The sequence below is a fragment of the Pseudorasbora parva genome, chromosome 11 (assembly GCF_024679245.1).
Source record: "Pseudorasbora parva isolate DD20220531a chromosome 11, ASM2467924v1, whole genome shotgun sequence".
Taxonomy (NCBI): Eukaryota; Metazoa; Chordata; class Actinopteri; order Cypriniformes; family Gobionidae; genus Pseudorasbora; species Pseudorasbora parva.
Genome location: NC_090182.1, coordinates 35,136,713 through 35,148,966, shown reverse-complemented (window position 1 = coordinate 35,148,966; position 12,254 = coordinate 35,136,713). Strand labels below are relative to the sequence as shown.

The following is a 12,254-nucleotide window of genomic DNA, read 5'->3' as shown; positions in this document are numbered from 1 at the left end:
CATGTAAGTTTCAAGTCTCTATGACTTACGGTTTGGTCTGCCCCATCAGTTTTAGCTGGAGAATGATGCATCATGGGGAAATGAACAGTTCCAAAAGGGTTTCAGCCTGATGCCTGACTTTGATTGGATTTTACTACCACTTACTATCAAAATTTTGAGATTTGGGCTCACGATTGTGCCTAACAACCTATGTTTCCGAACTTCTGAGGCTGGTTTCGTCTCGATCTGACTAGCAGTTTCGAAGATATCAGCTAATTTTCTTAAAACACTAAATTACAACGGTGCACAAACCATACACCGAACCTGGCAAGTGTGGTATCGTTGGACTTTGCAACGATTCAGGAGTCTAAGGAGAAGAGTCTCGTGAAAATAAGTCAACCACACCCAAAGTTATAAGCACTTTTTTTTTAATCTGCACTTGGTGGCACTGTTTTGAAACTTCTCAGGCTAATTCAAGGCATCGTGGTGACGACCCATACCGAGTTTCGTAACAATCCGTTCATGCGTTCATAAAATACAGCGTTTTGGCACATAATTCAAGATGGCCAACAGCCAAAATTATTAGATTAGACAGCACAGGACTGACAAAACATCACTAAGAAAGACTAATTAAAACATCATTTGTAAAGCCCCAGTCACTTATCTAACAGCACACGACCCATGTTTCCCTCCCTTACTGAATTTGTGCAGGGATGTGTGTCCAAACATAATCTAAACTGAAAGGAATATAAACAAGTTATAAATAAAGGGAGATTCTCATAACATCTTTGACTATAATACATCGAAGTGTCAATATTTTTAACAATTTGCACTTTCACCTGCCTGTTCTCCTCATTTCAACATGTCCTACTCTGTAGTGAGTCATCCTATTAAACAAGCCTTTTTATATAATTGATAGTCTCTGTTTGGCTCTTCCAATGACATTCTTAATAAATAAAAACAAATAGCGGAGAAAGCAACAAAAGTCCCATGCCTACCCTCTACACATCATCCCTCATCCAGCTGCATTTTACCACCAGTCCACCAGATTCAATCAGAAGCTAATGCCTTTTACCCTTGGTTGTCCTGCGAAGAAACACACTTGTTTTAGTGCAATCCTTCATCGGGTGTCAGTGGAATGCTCTAGAATGAATGGTCTGCATTTCAACACTGGGTTTCATGCTAAATTAGTCTCTGGTGAGAAAGCTTTGTTTCTTTTTTCACATGCTTGCCAGACAGCATGAAAAAGGAATTTGCGGTAGTGCTGTGAATTCTCACCTGAGGAGCCATCTGTCTCACTGCCTAATGTGTCGCCGTCAGTGCTGCTGCATAAGGGCAGAGATTGCAGAAACACAAATACAGTAAGAAGTCAGTGTAAAGAATTTGCAGGCAACTAATTAAGCTTCTGCTTTATTAAAAGTCTACCGAATATATTGCATTATTACGATTTGTTAGGTAACAAGAGCAAACCATGATCTTTCATCCTATGAAAAAAATTGTTACATTTATATTGCCCCTTTCTAGGCACTCAAAGCAATTTACATATAGGGAGAGGGAGGGGGGGGGAGTCCTCCTCCTCAAACACCACCAACAATTGCTAACTAAAGCTTGGAATATACTCTGCTAGAACAAAGGAATTTGTTCGTTTTATTGAGGTGTCAAGAACAAGAACAAAGTTTGTTTTGGCCAGTACATTCATACTTCACGAGAAAAGCAGGTGGCGATCATCTGCGTTTCTCCACATTAACCACGCCCACTTTAAATCTCTGACCAATCACACAATAATTCTCGGACACCCACAAGAAAAATGTTCTGCTCAAGCGATGTGTCGAAAACAAGCTGCGAGAACTCTCAAACCAGGGCTGCGAGAACAAAATTACGTCATTTTGTTCTTGCAGCCCTGGGAGCGAGAACTTTTTTCTCTGATCTTGCGGAGTATGTTGCAGCCTTAATGCTGCACAAGTGCTAACAAATGCTGCACACATTTCACTCCTTGTTTTGCTTAAAAAGTATATTTCTTCTTCTGCATTTTGTTATCTGATGTAGTGACATTCAGTCATTTTAAGCTTGGCTAATTTTTGTGTTATAGTGTCACTGTGGGATTGGATATTTTGCGTGCAGTGGGATGGTTGGAACTCAATTTATTCTAATTCTTAGAATTCTTAGCCTAATTCTTCGGTTAGAAAGAACTGCAGGTTCTCCAGAATGAACTTTGATAACAGCAATGTTTATTAGGCCATCTAACTGCAAGGCATAAACAGGTTTGCGTGGATATACACAAATGTGGTTTCTGTGAGAGAACAAAATAAGCATGATAAATATACATGATCATATGAAATGACAGAATAAATACTGATAAGAAGTTAGAATACAGTAAACCACCCACCTAGCAAACAGACTTGGCCCAAATGTGGCTTCAATCGCTCCAACACTGCTTCAAACACACTGCATTTAGCTTCACGTTGCGAAAAAAGCTATTGCTATCTGCTAACCTCTGAGGCTAATGGCTTTAGCATAGATTTCCTTGTGAACACAGCTACTAGTTTAGCTACACCTAAGTTGTTTACCATATGGCACGCATGCGCACTTCAAGGTTACCTCATAAATCCTTTATGACTTCCATTCCACGGCACTTACTGTGACGACAAATAACAAGCTATATGCGGGTTATTGCATGCAGATGAGGTTCATACACATTGCCTGAAATGGTGGCGCATTTGAAACTTGTAAAAACAATGGGCACTCTTGGATGTTTAGCAATGTGGCGCTTACAACCTCAGCTTGTTGCGAGCGAGGGAAACAGATTCACTACGGTTAAAATAATAAACTATAATATTATTGCGATCTCAGTGGATTTAAATTGTGTCAGTTTCGCTGGGATGCACACATTTACTTGATCAAGAATCATATGAAAAAAAACCTACATATATGGTTCATATATAGTGACCACCCAGCAAACACAGTACGTTGTGACAACGTCGTCAGTTAGTCGTCATTTGGTCAGCGTGACATTACTTTATGACAACGTTGTGAGGACGTCGTGGTAAAGTTCCATTTTTTTAGAATCTTGGCTAACGTTCCAGAAACGTTGTGGGCACGTCCTCAAAAGACGTCGCTAGTTTATCCCTCAGAGAACGTTGTAAGGACGTCGCGGTAAAGTTCTATTGTTTTAGAATCTTGGCTAACGTTCCAGAAACGTCATGGGCACGTCCTCAAAAGACGTCGCTAGTTTATCCCACAGAGAACGTTGTAAGGACGTCGTGGTAAAGTTCCATTTTTTTAGAATCTTGGCTAACGTTCCAGAAACGTCATGGGCACGTCCTCAAAAGACGTCGCTAGTTTATCCCACAGAGAACGTTGTAAGGACGTCGCGGTAAAGTTCCATTTTTTTTTAATCTTGACTAAAGTTGCAGAAATGTTGTGGGCACGTCCTCAAAAGACGTCGCGTGTTTATCCCACGGAGAATGTTGTAGCGACGTGGCCCACTGGTCTTCATAACTTTCCAAATTGCATTATTAATTTACAAGTATTATCAAATGTATGCCATTTTGATTTATATGGGACATTTACTTAATTTATCAAATATTCTAAATGAATCCATGTTTGCAAATCGTATTGGCAAAAACAATAAAAAATCTAACAAAAAAAAAAACACAATTGTCCCACTATCACGTGCGGTGCCGGAACATTTTGCATCTGAGCGGGTCATAGAACTTCAAAATGAGTTCTAAATTCATTATTTATTATTCTTGATTTGTATTCATGTAATTCTTGCTGCGTGACTTTGACGTGGTGATGGGTCAAACACTGGAGCGGCGCGGAGTTGCCATGGAAACGGTGCAGCAACACAACAGACAAGCCGCAAAACTTCCTCTGTCGTTGTTGTTTTCACTATAATTTCAGGTGAGTTGTCTTTAAAGTTACACAAATAATACACACAACTGTTACTGACATTTTCCTGACATTTCTTATGTGTCATTGACACGCTTCTGTTCTGTTGAATATTTACTTTATAGAAATGTAGAGTCTTTGGAAAAAAGTCCGTATAGCACATCAACCGTTTTCCGAACAGTAAGTTAAGTTAACGAGGCTAACGTTAACTCTATAAAGTTAATCTCTTGTTTAGGCTTTGAGTCACATGTGTAAATGATAGTTTTATCAAGTTTTTTTCTTCTTCTGGGAATTGAATGGGTCATGAAGGTGGCTAATTAATTGAACTAACGTTAACGTTATGTGTTTGTTGTTAATCGACGAAGTCACTTACATTAACTTAATATTAACACGGAGCGCGAAAAAAACGTGTTAACATATAATAAAATGTTCTGTGATTTTCAGAAGGGACAAAATAACCCCTCTACAACAGAGGTGAAGCTCCCAGCAAGTTTCCAACATTTCTGAAGGAAGCTGCTGAAAGAGAAGTAGAAAACACAGGTGAACTGAAAAAGGTGATTGATTAACCTTGTCCATTTTTAACAATATTTTAACCCATTCTTTCTCTTTTCTGCATTTAACCTTTGCTGTAGCTTCTTTCCTTTTAATAAACCTGGCGTTGTATAATTTATATATTTGGCTCTGATAAAGTGTTGATGCTTCCATGCTGATGCCCTGCAGCCTGCACTGTAAAGTTAGCAGAGTTGGAGCAGATCTCCTGTCGGACAACATCTCTTAAATGGTGAGGATTTACTCACCTGCAAGCCATCCTATGTGTAAGTTATATGACATTATTCTTTCAGACGAACACAATCAGAGTTATATAAAGAAATGTCCCGGCTCTTCCAAGCTTTATAATGGCAGTGAATATTGCTTGGTTTGCTTGGTGATAAGCGGTAGCCTACGCAAGTCGACTTGCGCTAAAAAGGGTGACCCCCCCCATGCTATGTTTTGTTTTGCTCTAATTTCTGTACTTCTGCGTTCGTCAATACGCATGCGTCAAGGGTTATTCTTTTTAGCGCAAGTCGACTCGCGCATTGCTGACCACTGGAAGCTAGTTATTTTAGTCTATAAAGTTTTAAATCTGGAAATTTTTCTCACACAAACATGCCACTTTGCTTCAGATGACCTTTTTTAAACCCCGGAGCTGTGTGGCTCAATTATATGATGGATAGATGCACTTTTATGGACTTCAAAAATGAAGCATTCACTGCCATTATAAAGCTTGGATTAGCCAGGACATTTTTAAATATAACTCTGATTGTGTTCGCCTGAAGAACCTAGGGATGGCTTGGGGGTGAGTAAATCATGGGATATTTTTCATTATGGGATGAACTAACCCTGGCATTATCACCATGTGACTAGTAAGTAAAACCTCAAACATACAATAATGTTCAAAACGTTTGGTTTTGGTACAATTCTTTGAAAAAGGTCTCTAATGCTCACCAAGATTGCATTTGCTTGATTAAAAAAAATCAGTAAAATCTAATATTGAAATAATATTTAAATTCTAAATAATTGGGTTCTATTTGAATATATTATAAAATGTAGTTTATTCTTGTGATCAAAGCTTAATTTTCAGCATCATTACTCCAGTCTTCAGTGTCACATGATCCTTCAGAAATCATTCTAATATGAGGATTTTATTCATCAAAGAATCCTGAAAAATGCACCATGGTTTACACAAAAATATGAAACAGCACAACTGTTGTCAACACTGCTAATAATCATAAATGTTTTTGTGAGCAGCAAATCATCATATGAGAATGATTTCTGAAGGATCATGTAACACTGAAGACTGGTGTATTGATGTTGAAAATTCAGCTTTAATGACAGGAATATTAAAATAATAATAATAAGAATAATAATAATTTTACAATGTAAAATAGCTGTTTTCAATTTAAAGGGTTAGTTCTACCAAACCTTTAAATCCTGTCATCAACTCCTCTCCCTCATGTTGTTACAAACCTGTAAGACCTTCATTCATCTTCAGACAGCAATTTAATTAACACTTTCAAGGCCCAGAAAGGATGTAGACATCAATAATTACAACGTTAAGGAGACTGGCACAGGCTAGATCAAAATTGTGGAATTAAGTTATTTTTGCACACAAAAAGTATTCTTGTTGCTTCGTAACATTAAGGTTGAACCACTGGAGTCACATGGACTATTTTAACAATGTTTTTACTACCTTTCTGGGCCTTGTGTTGCAGTCTATGGAGGGGTCAGAAAGCTTTTGGATTTCATCAAAAATATTTTCATTTGTGTCTGAAGATGAACAAAGGTCTTACAGGTTTGGAACAACATAAGGTGAGGAATTCATGACAGAATTGACATTTTTGGGTGAATTATCACTTAAATATATATTACAGTTTGTACTGTATTTTTGATCAAATAAATGCAGCCTTGGTGACTGTTGAGTAAAAGAGACTCTTTCAAAAGCATAAAAACACAGATTAGCAACATTAATAAGGTTCTCCTCTGTTTCAGCTGCCAGAAAATGATGAAGATGTGACAGTGTAGCTCGGGATAAGGAAGAGGATGAAGAGGAGGAAGAACATGTAAGTAAAAAAAAAAAAAAATTATACCTTTTTAACAAAAAGCAATACACCTACAATAGTATGGCTTTTTTTTCAGCTTCCAGTTTACAAAGATCCAAAGTGAATATAGAGGCCATCCTCCTATCCTATCCTCAGAAGACCCTGCCCTCCGCTGGTGGGGTAAGAAAGACCCTCTTCCTCTTCTCTCACAGCTCTCCATCTCCCTCTGCCTCATCAACACTGTCTGAAGCTTTTTCCACAGCTGGGACACAGTCAGGAATGAGGGGTCTCAGATTCTTCCTGAGAAAGTCATCATGCTCATTTTCTTGAACAAAAAAAAAACCTGTTGATGTATATTTTGGCCCAATAATACAGAAAAGATGCTAGGACTCTATGTAGTGTTTTTTTACATATTTCTTTATGAACGTAGGACTATAGCTCAAGGACTATATATCTTTTGTAATTGTCACATTGTTCAGGTTTAGCTACAGGTAGTGAAGCAATAAAGCACATCACCACCAGACATTTGTAGCAGGTGCCTCACAGGACACGCAGGACATTTCTGCAAATAAAAGTAATAATAAAGAAACTGATAACTCTTTTTTTCCATGTCTTTTTTGTGCTAAATTATTGAGAGTAGTACCAATATGAGTATTGATAAGTATAAGTGAGAAAATACTTAACTACTCCCTAATAAGACAATAAAATATTTTAATAATTGGTTACATTTCTTATGTTGTTTGTTTAATTAATGAATGGACGTGTTACATTTCTGTACTCATAATTTGTTGACACTTTACACTGTTTAAATGTTGACTTAATATTTGTACAAAGTAACACTGAATAAATGCTGATTATTAAATTAATGCAGTGTGGTTTTGAGCCATTTTCTATTACAATTTAATAGGGGTTTGTATCGTTTTTTATTATCTACGAGTACATAATCCCTAAATATATTAACTAAAATCAAAACAAATGTATTAATAAGGTTTTACAGCAGAGAATTCAATGTTTGAGTGTATCAGTTCTATGTGGATTTCAAGGTTATGGACCAAGCACATCTTCATTTCCCGGACTAAAGGTGAGATTATTCAAATAAAGGTGGACGTGGTATTTTGGTCGTTAGGACGTACCTGCCACGTTCCAGTGACATATCATAATCACGTCGCCACGACGAATACAGGAATCACAAAGTTACGTCGCTGGAACGTTACCTGGTATGTCGCTGCGACTAATATGGTCCATTGAGGTTACGTCCTCACAACATACCAGTTTGGTCGTTGAGACGTGATCATCACGTTATAGCAACGTACCAGTATAACGTCGTCACGACGATTATGGGAATCACAAAGTTACGTCACTGGAACGTTATTAGGTACGTCGCTACGACGAATATGGTCCTTTAAGGTTACGTTCTCACAACGTGCCAGTTTGGTCGTTGGGACGTGCTCGTCACGTTCCAGCAACGTCCCACTATAACGTCGCCACGACGATTATGGGAATCACAAAGTTACGTCATTGGAACGTTATTTGGTACGTCGCTACGACGAATATGGTCCAGTCCGGTTACGTCTTCACAACGTAACTGTGTTAGCTGGGCATATATCTTCCTTACTTAAATCAGTCAGAATTTTCTTATGGGATTTACATTAAACATATATGTCATACACAAAATCAAACGGTTTATGGCCGATGTCACGGAGTGACTTAATGTGGCAGAACCTAAAATGGCGGAAATAGTTCCGCCCGGACTGTTGTCCATGAGACACGCAGGCAGTTCCGGTAACTCCGGGCAACCAAAATGGGGGATTATTAAGAATAGGTGTGCGAATGGACGTGGCGATTGGTGATTGGGCAATTCAGAGAAGAGGAGGCGTATAAATAAGGCATCCCGAGGGTGAAGTTTATTCTGGCAAACGCTGTGGGAGAGATGGAGTGATCAGTGGGTTGGAGGGATGTATTGAGGTGGACATTACAGGCTTTTTGACATGTATACACCTGAAGAATTGTAGTGTTGTGCTGTGCCAATGTTGTCAGCGATCCCTTCCTAGGCCGACGAGAGAGCCCTGCATTAGAGGAAGTGAATTGGTGACGATGGGCGATTTGTTGCATGCATGCATGCATATATATATATATGTATATATATATATATATATATATATATATGTATATGTATGTATAGCGCTCCCTAACACTATATATCTATAGAATTTCCCTTTGACCATTTTATTGATTAATGTACGATCCCTTAACACTACCCCAAACCTAAACCTACCAATTTAATACAGAATATAAAGAAAATAAAAGGTAAAATGTTGGAAAATGACGATTTTGATAACAATATAGCATTAAAAAATATTTTGAACAGCTAATCCTACACTTACCCCTAAACCTATCCATTAGCATTTATTAAAACAACGTGCTGTTATAAATGAAAGCATAACAGACAGACCAGTGTACTCACAATAATTTATTTATTGCAAAAATGTCAAAAGCGGTACCAAAAGTAGTTCAAATGAAGATGTGTTGCAGTCGCAGTCCTCTCTGGTGGTATATAACGTTAATGGTTTTGAATGAGGTACAGAGCAGAATGTTAGCTATTAATCAATGAAAATATTAATCCGGCTTCTCTCCGTGAAGTTGCGCGTTTCCCATTTCAAATACAAATCGACTGTAAAAAAATCTGTGACGAAGCAGGCGAAAGCCAATGAGCGTTCGATGCCACTGCCGTAAATCATGTCGTAACGCTTCATGAGGGCGCGTTTTTTAAATTTGAATTCACAACGAGCGCGAGATTTGATGTTTACCGTCACGCTACTGAGAGGAGATGGAATGGAAGGCTATTGGAGATGAAGATCACCGGGCTCAATTTAGATTTGTTTCTCGCAAACATATGGATTCTAACTATTTGGATTACAGCGAACGAATAAAATGTTGTGTTTTGTGAATTGATGTTGTGTTTTGGTGTATCTTGTGATCACCAGTTGCTGAATAGGAGAAAATGCCTTTTTATGTCTCACAGCAAACAACAAGCTAAATACTACAAAATGGTTGGCAAGAATGTTATTCATCTGACGGTTTTAAAATTCAGCCTTCTTTTAACATTATCTAGTCATCCGAAATGAGTTTGTAGCAGAAGTCACGAGAGCAAAATGTTATTTTATATTTCTGTTATTTTATATTAGGTTGATTAACTTAGTAAAATGCATTTAATAAATGTGACTGAAAACATGTATTGATGTGACTATTGGATATAAAATAAACAATATTAATGCCATGATTTAAGGGAGCCGGTGGCTGGTAACTTACACGTTCATACTTGGATACGTAGATAATTTACATTTTAGTGTTGTCAATACGTCAATATTGTACATTTTAGTGCTGTTAATAAGTCAGTATTGTACGTTTTATTGTGTGTGAAAACGTTAGTAAATTCACGTGTAGTAAAATCACACTTTACGTAAAAATACTCATATTTTCATGAGATCACGTTGAAAGTTCTTATACTGAATCATATGCTAGTGAAATTAAAGTCATATAGGATTTACATTTGTTTGTATGCTTTTCATACAGATTTCCTATTTTCTTAATAGGGAAGTGGTGTGTTAGCTCTTCAAGTTTATATAAACTACATATAATTAGCATACATGATTTCAGTCAATATTAAAACATCTCTGCATATACTAACCATATATGATTTCAATCAATGACATACACAAATTTGTGATGGAAACACTTTTATTTCAACACGAAATGAAACACACAAATTATACCCTTCATGAGTAATTTACAATTCCAACTTAATAGCAAACTGAACTTTGAAAACAAGCCCCAAAAAACAACAAAATACATTGACCACAGTGTCATGGCCATCAATCAAAGATAATCAATGGATTAGTTCACCCCAAAATGAAAATTGACTGATAATTTACTCACCCCCATCTCATCCAAGATGTTCATGTCTTTATTTCTTCAGTGGAAAAGAAATTAAGTTTCTTGAAGAAAACATTCCAGGATTGTTCATCATATAATGCTTTTCAGTTGCCACCAAAATGTTGAAGGTCCAATGATATGCAGTTTCAAAGGGCTTCATAGCCTCTGCATGATCCCAGATGAGGAATAGGGTCTTGTCTAGTCAAAGATCAGTCATTTAAAAAAATGAATATACTTTTCAACCTTAATTGTTACACTTGCTCAGCTCTGCGAGGTGCCAAGGATGACATAATCACGTGTAAATGGTCACATAGGCGTAGGCAGAAGTGAATGCCTTCGTGTTTACAAAGTGCTCTTGTGAAGACTAATACAAAATCCTCCAATATCATTGCTTTACCTTTTTTTGTGCTAAAGGGCATTTGTATTAGTCTCCACATGAGCGCTTTGTAAACACGGAGGTGGAACTGGATTGATTTGGACCTTCAGTATTTTGGTTGCAACTGAAAACCATTATATGATGAAAAATCCTGGAATATTTTCTTCAAAAATCTTAATTTCTTTTCGACTTAAGAAAGAAAGACATGAACATCTTGGATGACATGGGGGTGAGTAAATTAACAGGATATTTTAAAAAATCTTTTAATAAAGGCCTTCTGAAGAGAAGCTATGCATTTTTTATTAGAAAAATATCCATATTTTGACTTTATATGGGTCATTATACGAAAACGTGCCATTTTGTGTCCCTCAGAAAAAATAGCTCTGTAAATCTTAATAAACTATAAAACAAATCAAATATTTTATAATTGAGTTCCCATAATATGTCTCATAATATAAGAATACATTAATTTATGTTTCTTTTGTTTTTAAAAGATTTTAATCACATTTCACAATCACAGTCTTGCAGAAATGTTGAAAATGGCCTGTCCCTCGGTATGATTTTTCTACTTCTACTTGCTATCGAGGTCAAAAAAGTCAAACTATCATAATTTTTTTTTTTAAAACTTGTATAAAGCCTTAAGTGTGAGTTCATCAGTCATGAATGGATTTTATTCTTAATATGTGTCAAATTAAAAAAAACAAACACACAATTTAGTCGGGTCCCTAGGTTCTCGTCAACCCTGTTACTTTTTATGAAAACACCTCTTTAAAGATAATGGACCGTTCCAAAAGTTGCATCAGTTCCAGGAAGTGACATCATCTGCCTTTCATGAAGTTGATGGTAGAAGACAAGTAAGTGTTCTCTTCTTTTAATGAATTTTCTTTGAGTTTATGTAATGTCTGAAAGACAGGGACACGCTCATTGTGTCAGCCCTGTTACCAGAAAAGCATATGTTAAAAAGTTATTTGTACATAGTTAAAAATGTACATATATAACAACATTTAAGCCTCTCATTAAGGCACATAATGTGGTGTCATTACCTATACCTCATGGCTAATAATGGCCGCCAATGGTAACAGGGAATGGTAACAGGGGTAACAGGGAATGGTAACAGCCCAGAGGAAAATTTTACTGCTCAAAGCTTGCTTTTCTATAGCTCAGGAGACAAATTTGAGATTCTCATCTAAGCCTTATTTTAATCTCTATTTTGTCTAAAATGTTTCTCATATATTTCTCCTAAAATTCACTAGGAGCAATAGGTGAGACAGAATAATCAGAGGGAGTCATACCTGAGACTAAAAGGAGATGCCTTGCTAATCTCAATTCTGTGTTTTTAATGACTCCTTTATTTCTCCTTTGAAAAAGAAAATGAGCAATACTGGAGCTACTATGGAGCAATATCCGAGTCTCTCGCTCACTCTCCCTCTCATGCACACAAACACACACGCACGCACATGAATTACTTATTCAATCATACGACCTTTTCCTCCTAC

General features: G+C 37.0%; 1 long non-coding RNA gene across 2 annotated transcripts; it reads left to right on the top strand.

Annotated features, from left to right (window-relative positions):
* The first annotated feature begins 3,730 nt into the window (after positions 1 to 3,730).
* LOC137092380 (uncharacterized) lies at positions 3,731 to 7,697 on the top strand. Of its 2 annotated transcripts, XR_010908254.1 has the most exons (5): positions 3,731 to 3,882; positions 3,996 to 4,050; positions 4,315 to 4,424; positions 6,400 to 6,470; positions 6,547 to 7,697. It is a non-coding gene; the product is annotated as an uncharacterized lncRNA (long non-coding RNA). The 2 variants fall into 2 exon arrangements; XR_010908253.1 differs by lacking the exons at positions 6,400 to 6,470; positions 6,547 to 7,697 and having other exon boundaries at positions 4,315 to 4,753.
* Positions 7,698 to 12,254: the final 4,557 nt, after the last annotated feature.